Raw genomic sequence first — 18842 nt, 5'->3', positions numbered from 1 at the left:
TGGTCATTCTTAAAGTAACACTTGAAGGGCTAAGGCTTGAGTGAGAGTGAAATTCTTACTAATGGCTTGAGCTCATGGCACTGAAGATGATCATTACAAGGGTGGACTCCGTCGCCTGTGACAGAAGGGCCCTAATCTGTTACTTCTTTCCCTACTCTTTTGGGAAGCCAACACAGTCCTCCTCCACCTACGGCAGGTAACCCCTGGGGCCAATGCATACATCTGGAAACCATCAAATACCTTGCCCAGGAAGTCTATGAGACTCTTCAGTTATCCACCAAAAGAGCCAGAAGTGGAAGCTGTGGCTCAAATTGGTAGAGTGCTTGCCTTGAGTGAGAAAGCTAAGGGACAGTACCTAGGCCCTGCATTCAAGCCCTAGTACCATCACAAAACAAAATCCTAGACAACACATTTTTCATCCATATGCCCTGCTAGAAGAAAAGCCTTGTGGCACTAAACTGTAGTTTGGAGACTTTTGTGTATGTGTGCTGGCCCTAGGCCTTGAACTCTAAGCCTAGCCACTATCTCTGAGCTTCTTTGCTCAAGGCTAGCACTCTACCACTTGAGCCAGAACTCCACTTCCAGCTTTTTGGGGGTGGCTTATTGGAGAGAAGAGTCTCACAGACTTTTCTGCCCAAGCTGGCTTTAAACTGTTGATCCTTAAATCTCAGCCTCCTGAGTAACTAGAATTATAGGTGTGAGCCAGAAGCACCTGGTTAGGTATAAAGAGAATTACTTTTACCCACTTACCTAAGTCTAGTACCTACAATGATGACCTTGTTATAATAAGATCTCACTACATTTTGTCAGGGCTGAGGTGACTGGGTAAAAACTCAGTACCTACCACATAGTAGCTTAGTGCTCTACCAATCAGCCCCTGAATATTTATTAACTAAAGCAACGACTCATTAGAAGAGAGGAGAGAAAGAAGGAAGGATGAATGGAGGACAACTACCATTTTTTGGTATCTCTGTGCTTGGCCCTAACTCAGTCCCTTTGCTTCATGACCCAGCCATCAGTGGCGCTCATCATGTTATGATACACACCACACATGCACTTACAGCAGCTTACACACAACACAACACATCCATGAAAAACACAGATGTGCTCGTGACCCTCAATCCTGCAGAAACTTCAAAAGGTGGAAAACAATGTGTTCTGGCCTGCCACGAAAGGATACCTTTCCCTTTGGGGGACCACTGACTTCACCTTTTCAGCAAAGCTTTGTGGACCAGGGCATAAACATGTCTTTAATAACTAAGTATAATAGCAGTTGGTGCCCAGTTCTCTTTCATAAAAGAAGTTCAAAAGCACTTTGGCTCCAACATCATAATGCCCTTGGGAACTATGAAGACACAAGTATCATCATCCCCATTTACACCCAGGGAAAGTGAGGCAAAGCGAGGTTTATTGGTTTGCCCAAGGCCAGAAAAGACAAAGGGGGAAAAAAAAGGATTCAAATCTTTTATGGCTGCTAACAACCAACCCTGGCAACATAAGAATGTCACCTATGCTGGGCTTAAGAGGGGAATTTTTTTTTCTTTTCTCTGAAGTTTCTGCTAAGAAACAATATATAATGTGGTGCTCAGAACTTTGCTGGGAATACTTCCTAGGTTTGAGTCCGTGTATATATATATGTGTGTGTGTGTGTATGTGTGCACAGGCACATGTGTGCATGCATCCAAGTACACTGAGACTTGAACTCAGGGTCTGGGTGCTGCACCTTAGCTTTTTTGCTGAAGGCTGGTGCTCTACCACTTGAACCACAGCTCCATTTCTGACTTCTTGGAAGTACATTGGAGACAAGAGTCGCTCAGACTTTCCTACCTGTGCTGGCTTTAAACTATAATCCTCAGATCTCAGCCTCATTACAAGTGTGAGCCACCAGCTCCTGGTGAACCTGGCTGACCCTGATAACAGTTTCCAGGTCCCAGCTTCTGGATATGTAAAATGGTAACAACTGTATATTTCAGAATCAAATGAGACAATTTTTGTAAGTACCACTGCCATTCATTTTCTTATTGTCTAAATGAGCACATATCATTCTCATAAGAAAACCAGTTGTATGAGAAAAAGGCTAGCTAGCCACTCTGTGTATAGATTTTATAAGACCACAAACGTCATTATGACTAAGAGGCATTTTGAACCTGCCAATGAAATGCCCGGGCCCCTGAACATGTCTTGTAAAACAGAAGTTCTATTAGAGTCCTACTAGCTTCTATTGGCCTCTGGAAGCTGGTGGGGCACATGGCATCTTGGACAATAATGGACAATGGCATCTCTGAGGGAGGATCCAAAGTTAGCCACTGTACCAGGCCTGAGAGGCCAGCTCTAGGTTCCTGCAAGTTGTTCCCTGGATCTGAAACACCTTTGCTCTGAGCTGCAAATTCCATTCATCTCAGACCCCTGAGGGTCTATGCTTTCTAGGTACCACAGTGTTCCTAGCAAGGGACCAGGGGAAGAACTCAGCAGTGATAGAGTGGACTGACACTTCACAAGGGGGCTGGTGATACTTGACAGAAGACTGGAAGAAGAGGGGAGACAGGAAAGCTACTTAATATGTTAGAAACATCCATATTTATGTGCAAGCCTATCCCTGATGCACATATGAACAGTGCCAAAACTCCAAGGTTGCTAAAGAGTCACCAAGCCCCTATTAGAAGATTTAAGCTGGGGGTGTATAGCTCTGTACCTCCCATCCCCCTCCCCCCACAAAAGATCAACTTTAGACCATGAATCTTGGCCATCTTGTTCTTGTCTGTATTCTCAAGACCTACAAAAGTGGCTAGTACCTGACTGGTACTCAATAGATTAGTCAATTTAACTATTTACTCAGTGCCTATTAAGCTTAACTATAAAAATACAAAAAAAAAAAGACAAAACTGTTCTCAAAGAACTTCAGTTTTGATGGGAGGTAAAAACAGATCAATAATAATGTAATTAAAATATCATTAATAAAAAATAGTCCAATTACATACTAAGTGCTACGTGCTCTTCTGAGCATCTAATAGGTAATACTTAATTTAATCCTCCCAACAACTCTCTGAGGGAAGTATTATCATCTTACACATGGGAAACTCTGACATGGAAAGGCTAAATTACTAAAGATTACACTGCCCATGATGGCAGAACCGAGATCCAAACCCAGATAGTCTTGGCACAAAGTCCATGCTCTAATTAAGAGCTACACTTCATATTTGCTAAGTGTCAAATAACGACTTACTCAGCACCCTCAACAGCTGTTCCCTGGGGGCAGGGCTGCCCCGTCAAGGAAGGGCTTCCCTCGCCCGTGAGCATGCAAACCACACATGGCTGTACTCCCAAGTACACCTGGAGAGATGTCAGCAAGTTAGGACAGTCTAATGTAAAGACAAGGTTAGGGTCAGGAGACCTGAGTTCTAGTTTTAGGTACTACAAGAAACCCAGGACAGTCAACTATTATTTGATTGGTTTACACTTTGTACAAAGCACCCGTCTAGACTCTGAGGTGTGCAACATGAATCCAAGGAAGATCTAGCTTCAGGTATTAGTCAAGGATATACAAATGGAGCTGGAAGAGGCAGAAAGTGACACTACCACGTCAAAGGGGCCTCTAGGGGCTACCACTGTCCAACCACAAAAGAAGTCTGCACTATGTAGCCTGCAAGGTCCTCTCATTCTGACAGCCCAGATTTGAAGTACACAGAGATCAAGTTTAATTCAAATTACCAGCTCAAGCTCACAGCCATTCAAATCTCCCCTTAAAATAAAAAGTCTCAATTATTTTTGGTGGGCTGAGGATTGAATCCTGGGCCTCTTACTTGCTAAGTTCTATCATTCTTTGTGAAATATCTTAGAGGACGGGCTCCCACTTAAATAATACAGCTAGATGCAGGGGAAAAGTCCAGTGTGTTCTCCATTATAATTAGGTTTTAAACCTACATGCCCTCTTCTTTTTGTTGTTGTTGTTGGTGGTGGTGGTGGTGGTGGTGGTTATGGGGCCTAAACTCAGGGCCTGGAAACTGTCCTTTAGCTCTTTTGCTCAAGGCTAGCACTCTACCACTTTGAGCCACAGCTCTACTTCTGATGGATAATTGAAGAGAACAGTCTCACAGGCTTTCCTACCTGGGCTGGATTTGAACCGTGATCCCCAGATCTCAGCCTCCTGAGTAGCTAGAATTACAGGAGCGAGCCACCAGCATCTGGCTCACGCACTCTCTTCTAACAAGGGGAAAACGACGGTTTCTATGAGCATATTGTTTTAAGATAGAGACTACTCCAAGTTAAATCATGAGGTCCACCTACTGGTGTCCTATTTCTAGTATCTAACATAGTACCTAATTCATAACAGATTCAGAACAATGTTTGCTAGACAAAACCAAAACATCGCCAAATCTATAGATTTTCTACTAGATAGCATTCAGTTGTTTTCCAACTTCCAAGGTCTCTCAGGGAGGGCAGATTGGTTCTATTTCCTCTCTTATATAGCCACCAGCTAGGTATCTCAGGTTGCCATCAGCTCTTGCTGGGCAGCTACAATTGCCAGTCAATGGGCATAAATTGGCATCTCTGACTCCACCTTTGCTTCCCACAATCCTACCTCCACAAAGCAATCAAAACAATTTTGTAAAAATGGGGTTAGGCTGAATGTGGTGGTGGCACATGTATAATCCTGACACCCAGAGAGGCTCTGAGGAGGATCACAAGTTCAAAGCCAACCTGGGGTTCAAAGAAAGGCTACCTCAGGAAAAAATAAAAATTAAAAAAAAAGGAAGAGGAGGGGAGAAGAGAAAAGAAAAAGGAAAGGAAAGGAAAAGAAAAAAGGACTAGGGGACTGGCTCAAGTGGTAAAGCACTTAACTATAAAGTGTTAAATCCTGAGTTGTTCAAACCTCAGTACCAACACAAATAAATTCATAAAAGAAAACGGATCAGCTCTTAAATCTCTCTAGTTAAAATACTCCACTGCACTCTTAATGGTACTTAGAAGGAAATCTAAATAGCCTACAAAATCTTTTTTGTTTTCTTTTGTTTTAACACACAGATGCTTAACATTCTGGCCCTTAACCACCTTAATATCCAGCAGCACTAATGAGAAGATTTTGTCTGCTTACCAGCTCATTCATTCATTTTTTTCATCCCTCATCTCCAGGAGTGCCCTGGAGAATGGAATGTCTGGGCACTACTGAATGAATGAAATCTTCATCCAGCAGAAGTGACTGTGCCTATAAGGACCTCTAACTCCACCAGGAAGCCACGAATGACACACTGGCCCTTAACAGCCAGCACTTTTATTTATGATTCAAAGTCCTGTTTTAAATCTGAGGAAGCACTGGCACTTCGATGGCAGAAGAGATCAGTTATCACTTAGCCTCCGGAGCCAGGAACAAGAGCCAGAGGTTGTAGCAGGGAGTTAAGAGCCTTGGAACAGAATCCCCAGAAAAACTCTGACTCGCCTCCAGGTTCCTTACCCACACAGCCCAGTGCCTCAATTTACCCAGTGGCAGGTCGGGCACACTTCCCTAAGATCTGTGAGTGACAGAAGACAAAATAATGAACAGCTAGGCCATAGTTAAGAGTCTCAGATAGGAGGTACTGTAAACCACATGTCTCATTTTTCATAAAACTCTTGTGTTGTGGCCAACACCATCCCCCTGGCCTCACAGAGGTACTGCACAGACGAGTTTGGCACAGGGGAGAGGGAGGCTATAGGACCTAAAGAAGTTGGGTGTCAGCTGGGCATCTATGGCTCACGTGTGTAATCCTAGCTACTGAGATCTGAGGATTGAGGTAAGATACTAGCCCAGGCAGGAAAATCCATGAGGCTCTTACTTCCAAGTAACCACCAACGAACTGTGACTAAAGTGGGCAAGTGCCAGCCTTGAGTGAGAAAGCTACGGGAAAGTGCCCAGGCTCTGAGACGGAGTCTCAATACTGGCACCAAAACACCGTGTTGGATGTGTAGATCTCAGGTCTTGGGTTAAGGACGACGGTTTGGGTGAGTGTGATGAAAAGGTGGGGAAAAGTGCAGTTTGGGGTTCCCAGTGGTTAATCTGACAAGTCCTCGAGGAAGGAGAGCCACGCGCCTCCCATGTGTACCACCAACCAGGCACACTCACCACGGAGAAGTGGAAGCAATCAAACCAGAGACATCGGAAGGGCAGGGGGTGGCAGAGACCTTGGAAGCATTTCTCTGGGAAAACATGGAGAGTCGGGATGCTGGGAGCGGGACGCAGGTGAGGGAAGACAGGGAGCCACGGCCCGCGAGGCTGGACCGGCGCTGACAACCTCGCGGGCGCGGAGGGCTCGGCAGCAGGGTGGGTGGCCGGGACACCTGTGGAGAGGACCCCTGGGCGATGGCGAGGGAGGCACGAGGGGGGTCTGCGGCGCGACGCGGAGGCGCGGGAGGGGCGCGGAGGCCTGGCGCAGGCCCAGGGCGCCAGGCCACCGGGGCCGGGCCGGGGGTCCGGGGGGGGTCGGGGTGCCCTCCGCGGCCCCTCCCCGGGAGACAAAGGGCCGGCGGCTTCCCCGGGTTCCGGCGCGGCGCTAGCCCCGAGCTGCGGGCGCCGACCCGCCTCGCGCTTACCTGGGCCGCCCGACCCGGCCGCGCGGGCGGGGGCTGCGGGTCCGGAGCGCGGCGCGCGACGGCCTGTTCCGGGACGCGCCGAGCCGGAGCAGCCGCGGCAGCGGCGGCGGCAGCAGCGGCAGCAGCGGGAGCGGCCGCCTCAGCCTCCGCCTCCCCCTCGGTGAGTCACCGCGCCGGGGAGGAGAGGGGGAGGCGCCAGGCCGCCGGGGGAGGGACCGCGGAGGGGCGGCATCTGACTCCGCGCGGGCAGCGGAGTCTCGGCGGTGGCCACGCCCCTGAGGAAGACAGGCAACGGAGGGCGGGGCTGAGGGCGTGCCCTGAGGGCAGGCCCGGGCCTTACATTGGTTAACTCAGTACGTAGGGCGGGGCTTATGGTTCTGGGCTGGGCCTGACCGGAGCTCGGGTTTGCTTATTGGGCTCCTCGGGCAGAGAGGCGGGACTAAGGTTTCAAGGGCGGGTGCAAGTGATGGGCGGGTAGAACCAGGCCGTGGGTTAGAGGCAAAGTCCGAGTTGCGAGTAAAGGGGAAGGAGCGGAGCGGAGTGGGCCGGGTGGGCTGGGGAAACTGCCCGGAGCGTGGAGGAGGAGGCGGGACGAGGAGAGAGCGGGCGCTGCGGTTAAGCCGCGGTGTCAGTCCCTGACCCGAGCACAGTAATCCGGCAAAATAATGGTCACCTTTCCATACTGCAGACAAGGCGAGATCCGGTGAGGCCAGGCTACCCAGACCCCGGAAAAATCTGAAATGGAAGAGGTTTTGCAGCACTTAGGGGCGTGGCCTTCCCGCTAAGCTGGGAACGCGGCTGCCCCAGAAACGGGCCCATTCTCGTATTTGGGGCCTAGCCTGGGAAGGATGGAACCCTGATAGGCCGGGAGTGGGCCTCGATCCGTCGGCTGCACTAGACCATTGTATCCCGTGGTAAGAGAGATTGAGTTCAGGGGCGAGGTCGGGGTCTGTGATTGGAAGTCTTCTGGGGGAAGTCTGGCACTGTCTGCAAAGTCCAGGGAGAAAACGGCTCTTGTTAGGCTAAATGCAAAGAAATGCTTTCTAATATTTGCCAGTTTTTTGTTGTTTTTTTAGGGGGGTGGTCGTGGGGCTTGAACTCTAGGCCTGTCTCTAAGTGTGGTCTCACTGTCAACATTTTAACTTACCAGCTCCGAAGTGATACCCCCAGTTGGGAGGCTCTCCTGACCTGTTTCAACAAACTTTTTTTTACCTGTCCCATCTGCTTTCACCCACACCTGCATCTCTTTTCCTATCATTTGCAAGAATACAATAACCTTTTTTTTTTCTAGCTGAATATTTTGCTGGTTATTTTGGAGACAAAAATCAATGAGAGGGTGGGGGGTGTGGGGGGGGAGGGAAACGGGTACCAAGACATGTGAAAGGGTATCAATGTATGTGAATTAACGCACCTTCTATCTGGCAAGTATCATGTAACCCTTTTACTAATTACAATAAAAAAGAAAAAAAATTTAAAAAAAATCAATGAGAACGTTTTTTTGCCCAGGCTGGCATCAAATTGGGATTCTCCACATCTGAGAATCCAGAGTTGCTAGGATTTCAGGAGGAAGCCACTGGGCCAGATAAACCTACTTTAAAAAATAGACAAGGGGCCGGGAGTTTGGCCTAGTGGTAGAGTGCTTGCCTAGCATGCACGAAGGCCGGGGTTCGATTCCTCGGTACCACATACATAGCAAAAAAGCCAGAAGTGGTGCTGTGGCTCAAGTGGTAGAGCTCTAGCCTTGAGAAAACACAAGGACAGTGCTCAGGCCCATGCTGACAAAAAAAAAAGAGACAAATACCTCATTTTCTGAAATGTCCATATTACTCTTCACTGTTGATTGACAACTTCATTTTAGTGACAATTGACTATTTTAGATGAATCAAACGTCATGAAATTATAAATCCTTAAAGGCCAGAAATGTCAGGACTGTATTTCCAACAACATCCAGAAGACAATACTACTTATAGCAAAGGGTTCAGCATATATTTACCAATACAGTGTACAAATGTATCCTTCAAGTTCCCAGGGGTCACTCTACTGTAAGAACACATTCAATTTGTTTTTGTGTAAATATTAACGTTAAACCAATCAATTTAAATGGAACATGACATTTGGTATTCAAAATAAAGAGTAAAAATATATATTATATATATATATATATATTTACCCAGATCAAAGTTCAAAACCAGCCCACCTAGAAAAGGCTGAGATTTTCTCCAAAATAACCATCCAAAAGCCAAGCTAGAGATATGTCTCAAGTGGTAGAACACTGATAAAGCAAATATGAAGCCTTGAGTTCAAATCCTACAAAACAAGCAAAAATAGATATATTCAAGGATGAACATACTAAAGGAATGCAAAAATTAAGATATGCTAGAGTAAAATAATGGATGTTCTTTCAGATCTTTTTTTTTTTTTTTTTTTTTTTTTTTTTGGTGGGTCATGAGCTTGAACTCTGGGGCCTAGGCGCTGTCCCTGAGCGCTTCAGCTCAAGCTACTGCCCTACACCTTGAGTCACAGCCCCACTTCCTCTTTTCTAGAGAATAATTGAAGATAAGAGTCTCACTGTCTTTAGTGCCCAGGCTGGCTTTGAACCGAGATCCTCAGATCTCAGCCTCCTGAGTAGCTAGAATTATAGGGGGGAGCCACCTCACCTGGCTTTCTTTCAAATTTTTCTTGTAAATTATTTTATAGTTTAAGATTACAGCTTTAAGAGCTGGTGACTCTCATCTGTAATCCTACCTAATCAGGAGGCTGCAATCTGATGATCACAGTTGAAACCAGCCCAGGCAGGAAAGTTCATAAGACTCTTATCTCCAATTAACCATCAAAAAAAAATTTTAAGAGCTGGAAATGGAGGTGTAGTTCATATGGCAGAGTGCTATCTTGAGCACAAAAGCCTAGGCTCTTATGTCAAATCCCAGGAAAAGCACATGTACAAAAAAAAAAAAAAGGAAGGAAGGAGAAAATAAAAGGTGAGTAGGGAGCAAGGGACTGACTCCTGTAAATCTAGCTCTTCAGAGTCAACCTGAGCAGAAAAACCCTATGGCTCAAGTGGTTGAACACCAACCATGAGCAAGCAACCCAAGGCCTTGATTCAAGACCCAGCACAGTACAAAAGAAAGAGCACAGAAGGAAGAATGGAAGGGAGGCAGGAAGGGCTGAGAGTATAGCCAAATAGAATCACACTTGTCTAATGTGTACAAGACACTAACTGGGTTTGATTCCCCAGAACCACAAAAATAAAAAGAAAGAGGAACAAACAAAATTTAATTAAAAAAAAAAAATGAGGGCCGGGAGTTTGGCCTAGTGGTTAAAGTGCTTGCCTAGCATGCATGAAGACCCGGGTTCGATTCCTCGGAACCACATACATAGCTAAAAGCCGGAAATGGTGCTGAGGCTCAAGCGGTAGAGCTCTAGCCTTGAGAAAGTCCAAGGACAGTGCTCAGGCCCTAAAGCTCAAGCCCAGGACTGGCAAAAAAAAAAAAAAAAAAAATGAGGATAGGGTTGGAAGTTGAGCAGGGTATATTGCCCAGACTTGTCTTGAATCATGATCCTCCTGCTTCTACCTCCCAAGTGCTGGATTAAAGGTGAACATCAGGGCTGGGAGTTTGGCCTAGTGGTTAAAGTGCTTGCCTAGCATGCACGAAGACCCAGGTTCAATTCCTTGGTACCACATATATAGAAAAAGCCGGAAGTGGTGCTGAGGCTCAAGTGGTAGGGTTCTAGCTTTGAGAAAGTCCAAGGACAGTGCTCAGGCCCTAAGCTCAAGTCCAGGACTGGCAAAAAATAAAAATAAAAAATAAAGGTGAGCATCACCACAACCAACAAAAACACTAATTTTAACATTACTAATTTTCAATATTAGAAACAATGTAAAACAATGATCTCTTGTCTCAGTCTTTCTTTTTTTTTTGCCAGTACTGGGCCTTGAGCTCAGGGCCTGAGCACTGTCCTTGGGCTTTCTTACTTAAGGCTAGAGCTCTTCCATTTGAGCCACAACACCATTTCCAGCTTTTTTTCTATGTATGTGGTACCAAGGAATTGAACCAGGGTCTTCGTCCATGCTAGGCAAGCACTCTACCACTAGGCCAAACTCCCAGCCAGCCTCTGTCTTTTTGTCTCCAGTTCATATTTGGTATGGCTGTATCTTTCCTGTGGACAATAGTTTGGTGGTCAGAGACACAGCACACCATGCTGCAGGCATCCAACATTCTCAAATTGTGCCTTGGCAATATTCCTCATCTACTTTTCCTTTGGAGATAATAAGGAATTATTAAACACATTGATGAAAGCATTTTGTAGATCAGTGCATATACATACTTGGTGTCATGAATGGGGTCTGTGCAGCTGTGAACATCTGGCTGGCTACCAGCCTGCCCCCAGAGTGTTGGTCTCCACAGCATCTGATGGATAGATACTGCCCTACATCACACAACCCTACATATAAGGGCTTACAAACAGCATAAAGAAATAATCATTCCATGGCTGAGTTTTTTGATAGGCCCCCCAGGCTATGTAAAAGTATATTGGCAGTGTAGGCTCTGACATTCTAATTGTCCAAGCAACCTCAGACTTTGCATACAAATACTCAGTCTTACACCTAACCTTTAAACATAGGAGTCTTTTATACCTTTTATCCTACTGGTTATTGTCCAATTAAAGGCTAAAAAAAGTAACCATCCCTAAAAGTAAATAGCCTATATCCTTTGGGGGTTAAGAGAAAAAACAGCTATGATTCCCAGAATTTATCACTGCCTCTCAAACCTGCAAATGCTTCAATGCTTGCACACTGTTGGTACATTCAGGTGGAATGAGAAGCTCTTTCTTGACAGCAGTTCTTTTCTGACCTTAGCTTAGTGTACACTGACTGCTAAGCTCTGTCCATTGTTGTACAATGGCCACAAAGCCTGTTGCTAGTAATTATCAGTATCTTTGCTACAAGATGGCAGTCATTTTTAAGACTACAACCTCCATTTCACATTTCTGAGTTTTGTAAGGATTTTTCTGCCATCCTCTATTTGTAAGGCTGGCACCTAACAGATTTTCCCTTGCATCCAGCAGAGATTGCTCATTAGAAATGAACTTTGTGGTTTTGTTTCTCCACACTCCCTATCTCATTTCTTCATTATTATTCTTCCAGGAAATTACTTCCCAACAGCAGTTTTTGCCCCCAGCTGGTGAAGCAGAGGGGGCTCTTTTTCATAGTTAATAAACACTGAAGGCTGAGGTGGGCAAATCTACACCCTGGCGCTAGCTAATGAAGGCCTCACATGAAAGCTTATGCAAAGGGGGTGGGCACAGTGCAAATGTCCTGGGATCTGAGATTACTCACTCCTCTCCCATGATGTGGAAGAGATAGCAATTATTATTAATTATTTAAGCAATATAGGCAGTTAGAAAAAGGAAGCTGCACTCTAGGATCCTTTGTTGAAATTATTTTAATTAGCATAAGCAAGGGAGCCAAGAGAAACATACCAAGATACTTACTGGCAAAATAATTTTAACATTTTTTCTATTATTATTTTTTCCTCTAACCCCGCTCCCTGAAAAAACGACTTGAGAGTAGTAATGGAAGGGAGAAAGAGAAGAGAAGAGAAAGGATGGAAGGGGTGACAGTGATTGAGATGTACTGAATTCATAACCTGACTTTTTTTTTTTCCAGTCCTGGGCTTGATCTCAGGGCCTGAGCACTGTCCTTGGACTTTCTCAAGGCTAGAGCTCTACCACTTGAGCCTCAGCACCACTTCCGGCTTTTTTCTATGTATGTGGTACCAAGGAATTGAACCTGGGTCTTTGTGCATGCTAGGCAAGCACTCTACCACTAGGCCAAACTCCCGGCCCCATAACTTGACTTTTGAAATTGAATTCCCTTTGTACAACTACTTAATTCAAAAAATAAACAGCCAGGTGCTGGTGGCTCACCCTTGTAATCCTAGTTACTCAGGAGGCTGAGATCTGAGTAGTGTAGTTCAAAGCCAGCCTGGGCAGAAGTCTGTGAGACTCATCTCTAATGAACTATGCAGAAAAAGCCAGAAGTGGTGCTGTGGCTCAAGTAGTAGAGTTCTATCCTAGAGCACAAGAGACTCAGGGACAGTGCCCAGGCCCTAAGTTCACACCCAAGGACTGGCAAAAAAAAAAAAAAAAAAAAAAAAAAAAAAAAAAAAAAAAAAAAAAAAAAAAAAGGTGGGTACCAGTGGCTCACACCTGTAATCTCAACTACTCAGGAGGCTGATATCTGAGGATTGCTGTTCAATGCCAGCTCAGGCAGGAAAAGTCCAAGCAATAGAGCACCAGCCTTAAGCAAAATAAACCAAACTATAGCATGAGGTCCCGAGTTCAAGCCCCAATACGAGTACCAAAAAAAGAAGAACAGAATTTCAACAGGTGGAAAGAGTGGAACTTCCATGGATTTTGTTGTTTCACTGGTTTTGTTTTTTAGGGCAGGGGTTTTGCTATGTTGTCCAGCCTGGCCTTGAATGCCAAGGCTCAAGCAATCCTCCTGCATCAGCTTCCTGAGTAACTGGGATTCCAGGTGGGTGCCAGCCACAGCGTCCTGTATCAAGAGATTTTTCAACTCAGACTTCACATCTCATGCTAATCTTAGTAGGTCTTACTGCAGATAGATAGATAGATAGACAGACAGACAGACCTGTAAGAGTATCACAGACAATTTTTTTTTTTTTTTTTTTTTTGCCAGTCCTGGGCTTGAGCTCAGGGCCTGAGCACTGTCTTTGGACTTTCTTTCTTTTTTTTTTTTTGCCAGTCCTGGGCTTGAGCTCAGGGCCTGAGCACTGTCCTTGGGCTTTCTCAAGGCTAGAGCTCTACCACTTGAGCCTCAGCACCACTTCTGGCTTTTTTCTATATGTGGTACCGAGGAATCAAACCTGGGTCTTCATGCATGCTAGGCAAGCACTTTAACCACTAGGCCAAACTCCCGGCCCTGTCCTTGGACTTTCTCAAGGCTAGAGCTCTACCACTTGAGCCTCAGCACCATTTCTGGCTTTTTTCTATGTATGTGGTACCGAGGAATTGAACCCAGGTCTTCATGCATGCTAGGCAAGCACTCTACCACTAGGCCAAACTCCCGGCCCCTCACAGACAATTTTTAGAGCGCCCCCCAAAAGGGGCATATTTCCCAATTCTGTGACTGCTGTCATTTATCTGAACATCACTGGCTCTGTCACAGTCCTGTCATTCCATGTTACCAACCTCCCTGCAGCTAATGACATTTCCTTGTATTATCATGGTGTTCATTTCTGATTTGGTCACACTGAAATATACGACTTTACTATAACTACGCTGACACTGTGAGTAAATCACACTGCGTCCTGACCTTGTTCAAGCACTGATGCACTAGATGCCCCATTCTCATAAGACTTTTTTGTTGTTGTTTTATTTTTTTTTTTTTTTTTTTTTTTTTTATCAGTTGTAGGGCTGGAACTCGTGGGCCTGGATGCTGTCCTGAGCTCTTCAGCTCAAGGCTACCACCCTACCCTTGAGCCACAGCCCCACTTCTGGTTTTCTAGTTAATTGGAGATAAGAGTCTCATGGACTTTAGTGCCCAGGCTGGCTTTGAACCTGGATCCTCAGATCTCAGCCTCCTGAGTAGCTAGGATTACAGGCATGAGCCACTGCACCTGGAAAGACCTTTGCCATTATCGTATTTACCCAAACACATCCAATCTCTTTAGTCCCTCACTCACCCAAGCAACAGTCCTTAGTGTTTCTCACTATGGTAGGCAGGAGCTAAGGCAGCACTCATTATGTGTATGATGGGCGCTTATGAGTTGCACAGATAATTCTTTGTGACTATAGTCAAGCGCTAAAAGCAGAAACAGCAAGGATTAGGTGTCCTTATTTCTGGGTTCCCTAGTAAAGTAACATTCAAGCTTGCACTTGATGTATGAGCTGGAGTTAGCTAAGCAAGTAGACAATGAAAGCAGCACATACAAAGGTCCTGAGGGGCAGGCACAGGTGGCTCACTCTGTAATTCTCCTTGCTCAGGAGGCTGAGATCTTAGGATCACAGTTTTTGTTGTCATGGCTGGTTATTGTGGGGCTTGAACTCAAAGCCTGGTCATTGTCCCTGAGTGTCTCTGTGCTCAATGCTAGCACCATACCACTTGAGCCACAGTGCCATTTCCAGTTTGTTTGTTTGTTTTGGCCAGTCATGGGGCTTGAACTCAGGGCCTGGGCACAACCCTTGGGCTAGTGTTCTACCACTTGAGCCACAGTACCACTTCTGGCTTTTTCTGTGTATGTGGAGGAGTGCTTGCCTAGCATGCACAAAGCCCTGGTTTTGGTTCCTTCATACCACATACACAAGGCCCTGGGGTCAATCTTCAGTGTCACATACAACAACAACAATGGCTATAACATGGATAACAAGGATAGTATATTAATCAGTTAATACAGCAATAATACTAGATATTAAAATCAACAACTCAAAATCTGGCAGTTCTGCTTTTTGCTCAAGGGCTGAGAATTCCCTGGCTTTGGGCCACGTGTTCTCCTTTATTGCTGGACGGGCCTGAATTGGAAGAAGGGTGAACCTGTCTCTCTTACCTGGGACCAATGGGTGATCAGTCAATAAATGGCAAGAGCACCAAGCCCTACTACTGTGAAAGCACCTGAAGGACCCTCCTGAAGTCAGATCCACACACATTCCACTGGCCAAACCCCAAGCCATGAGGCAAGGGAACAGAGATCACCCCAAGGAGGGAAGAGTGAAGAAATGTTCTTTGAGTTACAGACCAACGTATCAAAGCAACTATGATCAAAGCATTTTCCATTCTGATGGAAATTATGTATATAGTAGAGTCTATTCATTTTTTCATAGTAAGACACTTCAGTTTAGTTCCCATGCCATCTACTTTTAACTTTCCCAAAGCTTAAAAAAAAAAAACACACATATGCTACCATATCCACGTTATTATCAGCTTAGAATTTAAAAGATAGCTTAGAATCCTTAAGTCTAGGTTGAATTTCGTTCCCTCCCTTCCTTTTAATTTATTTTTCAGATAGTTTTGCAGTGCAGCGCAGGCTACCCTCAAACACAAGCTCCTCCTGCCTCAGCTTACCCAAGTGCTAGAATTGCATCCATATGACCCCATGCTGGGAAGTCCTGAGTGTTTAATAAGAAGCTGGTGTTGGGCCCTGCTGGGAACATCAATATTTTGCTGGGTGTGAGGCTGAAGAGTTCTCGGAGCTTGGGAGCAGCCCTGGACAAGGAAAGTGAGCTATTTTTAGCTGATTTCCAGGGGAGGCAATTCACTTCAAGAATTCAAAGATTTGAGCAATATCTTAAATTACTTTAATGAGCAGTTAGACAGAAATAGCTACAGGCTCCAGGAGGTAGACGAAACCTATTGAGAGCCATTCCTGGGAGCTAAAAAGGGCTTAAGTAGCTTATGCCAGCAAAGTCATGTCAGCTTTTACATGCCCTGGGCTCCATGCTCAGTATGGGAGCAATTCTGCTCATCTGACTAATTGGTGGCAGAGTACAGATAGAACAGAAAGGGTCACTATTTTACTAATAAGCAGAAAAGCTTTCTTAGGAGAGAGACAGCAGGCTCACAGTGAGGAGACTGCAAGGAATCCTTAGGCAAACAAGTGTATGGATTATGCTATGCTCGCCTCCACTTTTTTTTTTTTTTTTTTTTGGTGTTACTAGGATTGAACTCAGGCCTATAGGGTCTCATGCTAACTCTGCTGTGGCTGGATTCAGTGATCTTCCTATCTCTACCTGCCTCTGCCTGTCAGCAGGAAGGACCACAGATGCAACTTACCACTCCTGGCTTTTGGTTGTTATTTATGGTTTTTGTTTTTGTTTTGAGATGGGCTCATTATGTAACCAAGACTAACCTGGAACTCCCTATCTTGCCTCTTGAGTGCTAAGATTACAGAATATGCTATCAGACTGAGCTGACATTTAGGGCTCTCTTTTTGTGCTAAGGCTGGTGCTCTACTACATGAGACATAGCACCACTTCTGGCTTTTTGGTAGTTAACTGGAAATAAGTCTCACAGACTTTTCTGCCCAGGCTGGCTTTGAACTGTGATCCCTGGAGCTCAGTCTCCTGAATAACTAGGATTACAGGCATGACCCACCGATGCCTGGCACATTTAGGACTCTTCAAAATGGAATTGGTCAATTCCCTTTCATTTTAGAGGAGACATATTGAAGTAGATAAAGGGGTTGTGAGGTCTGCAGAAGATAAACACCAGTTTTCATTTGCCTTTCAGTTCTGTTGTCAGTGATACCCTGTAGCGACAAGGTGAATATTAGCACACAAGTTCCCATAAACCCAATTGCATCCTTTCATCATGCAGTCATGGGCTATTGTAAGACTCTTAGGAAATACAACCAAGTAATTTATTTTCAGTAAAGGAAAAGGCAAGACTAACATTTTGTGGGCTTTTCCCCACATTAGGTACTCCCAGTTACGTTTATGCTCTGTCCTTCCAATTCTTTGAAGATCTAGACAATGAATACACAGGCTTCCCTTAGTCAAACCAAATGTAATTGCTGCCATTTTGTTGAGTGTATTTAATAATTTTAAAATTTTTAATAAAATAACTTTGCTTTTATATTTCAAAGCAATTTATAATCTAACAATCATTCTTTATAAATATCTTCATAATGTAGGCAAGTCCATATGACAAAGTGGGACATAAACTATGTATAAAAGAGTAGTTGAGGGGCTGGGAGTTTGGCCTAGTGGTAGAGTGCTTGCCTAGCATGCATAAAGGCCTGGGTTTGATTCCTTGGTACTACATACATAGAAAAAAGGTGGGAGTGGTGCTGTGGCTCAAGTGGTAGAACTCTAGCCTTGAGAAAAGTCCAAGGACAACACTCAGGCCCTGAGTTCAAGCCCCATCCCTGGCAAAAAAAAAAAAAAAAAAAAAAAAAAGAGTGGTAGAGCTGGGCAGGTGGCTCATACCTGTAATCCTAGCTACTCAGGAGGCTGAGATCTGAGGGTCACAGTTCAAAGCACTAAAGACCATGAGACCCTTATTTCCAATTAACCACAAGAAAACAGGAAGTGGCCCTATGGCTCAAGGGGTAGGCAGTAGGCTTGAGCTGAAGAGCTCAGGGACAGCACCCAGGCCCAGAGTTTAAGCCCCACAACCAAAAAAAAAAAAAAAAAGCTGTCAATGGAGGTGAGGTTCAAGTGATAAGGAGCCAGCCTTCAGCAAAATATCTAAGCAAGAGTGTAAGTATAAGTGTAAGTATAAGACTTATTGGTAGAATGCTTGCCTCACATGCATGAAGCCCAGGTTGCTCAGTATCACATATACAGAAAATGCTGGAAGTGGTGCTGTGGCTCAAGTGGTAGAGTGCTGAAGTAGTAGAGTGCCAGCCTTGAGCAAAGGTGCTCAGGAACAGTGCTCAGGCTCAGAGTTCAAGCCCCAGGACTGGCAAAAAAAAAAAAAGAGTTTAAGTAGTCCCTGATATCAAGTCCATACCAACTCACACACACACACACACAGTGGTGGAATTCGGACTAGAAATAAAATAAAATACTCTAAGGCTGGAGGTTCAGCTCAGAGGTAGAGTATTTTTTGGGGGGAGTCATGGGGATTGAACTTGGCCTGGGTGCTGTCCCTGAACTTTTCAGCTCAAGGTTACCACCATATCCCTGGGCGTGGGCACCTACAGGAGGATCAAGAGTTCAAAGCCTGTACTATATAGCAAGACTCTATCTTATAAAAACATCAGGGTATTGGTAGCTCATGTCTGAAATCTAAAGAGGCTGAGATCTGAGAAGCATGGCTTGAAGTTAGCGTAGCAAGAAAGTCTGCAAGACTCATCTCCAATGAACTTCCAAAACACAAGAAATGGATCTGTGGCTCGGTGGTAAAGCATGAGTCTTGAACACAAATGTTCAGGGCAGTGCCCAGCTGTGAGTTCAAGCCTCAGAAATGGCATATACACACACCAAAAAAAGCCAAGCACAAAAGACAACAAAGCCTAGGCTGGGAGTGTGGCCTAGTGGCAGACTTCTTGCCTAGCATGCACCACATGCATAGAAAAAGCTGGAAGTGGTGCTATGACTCAAGTGGTAGGCACTAGCCTTGAGAAAGCCCAAGGACAGTGCCTAGGCCCTGAGTTCAAGCCCCAGAACTGCTCCCTCCCCCCAAAAAAAGTGGCTCATACCTGCAATCCTAGCTGCTTGGGAATCCGAGATCAGGAGGATCATGGGCCGAGGCTAGCACAGACAGAAAACTCCTTAAGAGCCCATCTAGACCCACAGCGTGTATCTGGCATCTC

The 18842-nt window shown here is 45.2% G+C and overlaps 1 protein-coding gene across 1 annotated transcript in view; it reads right to left on the bottom strand.

Moving 5' to 3' along the window:
• Positions 1–6702, bottom strand: part of Ctnnbip1 (catenin beta interacting protein 1) — a 58566-nt gene extending 51864 nt beyond the window's left edge. Inside the window, exon 1 of the mRNA XM_090335882.1 lies at positions 6565–6702. The gene's annotated coding sequence lies outside the window, so the exon portion shown is untranslated. The remainder of the gene's footprint in view (positions 1–6564) is intronic.
• Positions 6703–18842: the final 12140 nt, after the last annotated feature.

Source organism: Megascapheus bottae, chromosome 6 (genome assembly GCF_031878675.1).
Source record: "Megascapheus bottae isolate mThoBot1 chromosome 6, mThoBot2.hap1, whole genome shotgun sequence".
Classification (NCBI taxonomy): Eukaryota; Metazoa; Chordata; class Mammalia; order Rodentia; family Geomyidae; genus Megascapheus; species Megascapheus bottae.
The sequence above is the reverse complement of the archived record's forward strand: the minus strand, read 5'-3'. Positions and strand labels throughout refer to the sequence as shown.